This window comes from Nipponia nippon, unplaced genomic scaffold, assembly GCF_047370975.1.
Source record: "Nipponia nippon isolate SJK-2023a ecotype South Korea unplaced genomic scaffold, ASM4737097v1 scaffold_12, whole genome shotgun sequence".
Lineage (NCBI taxonomy): Eukaryota > Metazoa > Chordata > Aves > Pelecaniformes > Threskiornithidae > Nipponia > Nipponia nippon.
This window is the reverse complement of record NW_028262313.1, coordinates 16328999-16333884: the sequence shown is the minus strand read 5'-3', so window position 1 is coordinate 16333884 and position 4886 is coordinate 16328999.

The window sequence follows — 4886 nt, the reverse complement described above, 5'->3', positions numbered from 1 at the left end:
ACCCCAGCCCGAGCTGAGCACGGGCCAGTTCTCATACTTGAAGATGGCTGCATAGACAGAGAATAAGTGGTTGTGCCCTTCTGTGCTCCCTTATGCTGAGCTGGTAAGCTCGGGAATGATGGCTTTTCCACCTCAACAACACGGTTTTCTGGTATCTTTGGTTCTACCCAGTTTCTACCCCAGGTTAAACACATCAAGGCTTCCCTGCTCAGAAGTGAACACTGAGCAACTTCTGCCTTCAGAGGGGGTCAGGAGGGGTTACCTTTACACAGCGGCATTGCTCCTCTTCCCTGCTACCCAAGCAATCCCAGCAGATCTCTCATTTTGCCATTACAGCTCTTCCTTTTGTGTCCTCAGCTAAAAGGAATTAACTTCTACCAGGTTTGAAAATGGCAGGAGCGGCCAACGAGGCCCGTATCGATAACTATGGGTTCAGAGTCTTCATGCGACGGTTTCCATACATCTCAGCCAACAAGGATAAGAAGTGCCCAAGAAGTGACAGGTTTCTTGCCATGCAAGATTTTTTTGTTTGAGAGGTGCCACTGGCTGCTAGGATACCCTAAAACCTGTGAGAATTTAATCCTAGCTCAAACAAGAGCAGCCATGCTGACCTGCATGGGGCTGTGCAGCTTTGCTGGATCAGGACCTGGGTGCCGAGAAGAGGCAGCAGAGCTGGAAATGCAAGGTCAGAGCAGTTCAGCCCCGTATTCAGAGGAACTCCAGTCCTAGTCCGTGTTGAAATTAGTCTTTGCATGGATACGTATAAATAAATCCAGGACACTGCTTGCGTAACAGTAACATTTTGCAGTATCTGGCATTTGCCGCTAGTTGAAGGCTAAGCAAACCATGCTTCAGCGGAGCATAAAATTGCTTTTCCTTTGAAACAAGCAGGGCATTGTAGTAATAGGCAAAACTGTACATTGTGTTAACGGCTGTATTTTCACATTATTGATTTACATTGTGTAATGCCATGCAAGACCTGCTTTCAATGATATGTGCATCTGTCATATCACAATAACTGCAAAAGGCTGGGTGCTGCTAGGAAAATGAAGCGCTGAGGATCCCGGGGCATATTCACATCCATGTGCCCATCATGCGGAGGTGATGATTAGGGGGATGTTGTGGTAATGAGCAGGTCCCAAGTGTGCACTATGTAAATCAAGGCTGCCCGGGTCAGCTTCCACTTCTGTGCACATCCAACTTTTTCAGCCTGCTTGCTCTTCTGACAAGGAGAGCGTATGGAAATGGGTTCCCCTTGGCAGCTCCCCTCAGCTATACGTGTTTGAAGGCATCCAAGATGGATGGGTTACATTTTTTTTTCCTTCTCCTTTCCAACTTTTTTTCTGCTGAGGCCAGATCTCCGCAGCCCTGGCATGGGGCTCTCTACGAGGATCACCAACCGCTGGGTGAAAGAAAGCAGAGCAGTACGAGAGAGAGCCGCTCAAGATGACACCGGTGGGGTTTGTTACAGGAAATGTCATCGCTAAATGCACCTTAAAATAAGAGGACAAATACTCTGCAGATAGTGTTCTGAATCTACAGGAGTCTACCTCAAATATGCAATAATAAAGTGTTGATATATTTTTTAAATCACTACCTAGTTATGCAAAGTTTGGTTTTATATTATCTAGCCTGGTGGTGAACTAGGTAAGCTTTCATTTACCTGTAATATCCGACTTCATTGCTTACATTGGCTCCAGGTGTTATGTATTATATCAAGGAATATTAAAGTAATATTTTTCTTCCTTTTTATTTGGTTATTTTTAAATAGACTAAATTGTCTCATTGCTTAAAGAGGAAGGACAGTCCCAGATCCAGCTTGGCAGACCAAGAATTGAGCAATCAGGCTTCAATTCCTTCCTCAGCTACAGACTTTCTGGTCTCAGGCAAGTCGCTTAGTCTCTTTGTGTGTCACCCCCTCCAGCTGCAGAAGGACTCGGCTCTTCTCTGGAGGATGCCAAGAGCAGCAGCATGATAACATCTGAGGAGGGCTCAGCCACCCAGAGCTTGCAGAGGCCCATGGGACACTAGGAGAGGTAGACTGCCCTAAAATCAGACATCACTTAAATATTTGCCTAGAATGTGTTCAGATTTAACAATCAGAGGGGTTTTTTTGTCAGCAGGTAGCGACAATTTGGAATATTTAAATGTCGGTCTAAGAAACAGCTCTTTCCTTCAACGTTTCTAGAACTGTAGAGATGCCCCAGGTGGGGACCGTGGGGTGCCCTGATGTTCCCGGCCACTTCGACCTTCTGTCCACACAGCGACATGTTACGGCTTTAGACACCAGCATGAACCAGCAGCTTTGGATCCAAAACGCAGGCACAAAGGGCAGTGTACCAACATACACCAGCCATGCAGGGCCTAAAGGAAAGATGTTTCGCTTCTACTGAGAACATGTAGGTATCTTTGTGCTGTGATAGATGTGCTGATATTTTATTTATTCCTCTCCTCAGTCCTGAAGCAGCTCAGCTCTGTCCCTTTGCCAGCACCCCATGGGAGAGATATAATTCCAGAAAATTACTTTCTACCCCAACTACCTACTACTACAACACAGAAACATTTTTAAAGCTCAGGACGATGCACTGCCTATCTCCTGTCTGTCCCTGCTTCGATGCACTCGTATCCACCATGTGCTTGTCATGTTACTGAAAGGGAAAACCAGGGTTAAATGGCAGCTTTCCTTTTCAGTTCACCTTTAACTGGAAATTAGGGTTGTTTTTTTTCCTTCCTTCCAGATTTCTTTTTTTACTCTCTCCCAGTCTTAATGTCTTTGTTTCAGTTGAAAAAGTGGGGGACATTTTGCCAAACTCTTATTTCACATGGTCCAAGATAAAATCAAAGTTACAGCGTAATCTTAATCATTACTGCCACGGACTGAAAGAAACAATCTAAGCTAAGGAAAGTTTTCACTCTTTTATCACTGATGTTGTCTTTATTAACTGCTCTGCTGCATTTGCATTGATTTCTTTTGAGCCTGCTCTGTTCTCCAGGCTTAAAAGTCATTAATGATCAAGACTTTAACCTTGTATGTTGTTTTAAATGTTAGTTGTGTCATCAGCAGCTAGCAGAAGCAATACAACTCTGAACTTGGGTCTCAGAAGGTAAAAGTCTTTTCAGTTTGTCTTTAAATACTCAGATAAATCCCGTTAGCTTTCTCCACACCATCAAAGCATTTGGATAGCATAAAGCAACTGAATACATAAAAATGTATCTAAACACCTTGTAAATCCCTACACAGAGCTGTTGCCGACACTACTTTTAACCCTAGGAAAACATTTCACCAATTACTGATCAAATACAATACAGCTAAATTTCACCACCAGCACATCATTTTGATAATGCATATGGAAATGATCCATTCAATAGCTATTCAGAAATAACTTAGAAAGATTGGTTTTCAGATACTTCTGAGAATCCTAGAATAATCCTCTGTAATCACCGTGGTGAGAATCCACCAACATTTTTCCCTTTGAAAAAGGCTGTTTGGGGCGAGAGCGTTGGTGGTCTCTGCCCGTCCTCCGACGGATGTGTTCAAACAATATATCTGAAATCACCAGGACTTTGCTGGCAGAGGACTGAGGGGTTTCATACTCTTACACGACTCAGTCGAGAAAGTCTGCCAGCAAGGGAAGAGCTTTAGCTCTCCCCGATCAGCTTGGCTTCTCAGGTGTGCCTCAGCAACCTGTCAATATAAATTTTCTTCCTTTCTCACAAGGCAAACTCACATCATTTTCTGTCCAGAGTCTGGAAGAAAAAAAAAACAAACCACAAAACAACACAAACAAAATAAAGTACCTAAAATAAGCAATAACTACACTTCGCACTTCCCTGCTGCTCTGTGCCAGCTGCTAAACGCAACCCAGGAGTATTTTAAAATGTTTCGATTTTATGATCTTTCTTGCTTCTTGGTATGAGACTGAAAGGACTCATTCTTTCTTCTTTTGAGGAAGATACCATTTTCTGATTTACTTTACTGATTTCATAGATGTAAAATTTAGTCTTTCTTGCCTCACTAGAGGAGATAAAATGAGGGAGCTGTTGGATGAGAAATGCTTTCCTTCTTCAAAGTGGTAATTAGGCAGTGGACAAAAGCATAACAAAAAGAAATCCCAGATATTTCTAAAGCTTTCCTTTCCCCTTCAGTAACTTGGGTTTTTCTCCCTCATGAATCTTATGCTGTCCAGGTACCACAGAGTCCTCTGGCCCAAGGAGAACTAAATTTGTCTATACTTGCATATAAAACCCTCTGGGAACCCCCTACCCTTATTCTCCCGCAGCAGAGGCGGAGGTGTCCCTGCTCCCGTGCCACCCCGACCATGGTGGCTGTCCCTAAAGGGAGACACAACCTGTCGATCTAAAGCAAAGGGCAGCTACTGGCCAGCAGTGCCTTTCACCCCATCCCAGGGCCAGGTTGCTTATTTCTATGGGTAATTATGCAAGGGGTTAATTGAGGCCATAAAAGCCTCCCCTGGGAAGCCCAATTAAAGACTGCAGCCCCAGCTTTCATCCAACAGGTGAAGGCTGCGAACACACACGTGGGCTATCTGAATCACTAGTCTCTGTAGCAGTTTGCTACCCATCCCAGAGTGGAGGAAAGAGAAATGTGTCACCAGCAAGGCAGCAGCCCAGGGAAAGGCTGCAACACCGCCAGGACCCACGTGCTCCCAGTACACGCTAAAATGGCAAAGTCATCCTTTCCTATCCCAAAACTGCAGGTTTCATACCCCAAAGTGCAGTGCACAGGGGTAAAAGAATAAAATACTAGTCTGAAAAAACCTTTCTGATAGCTGCACACAGGTCAGTTTTCATTCACAAGTGAGTTCACAGAAGGTCAAGAGCAGCCACAAGAGCAGGGGCATGAACACGCACCACAACGGCCCTGC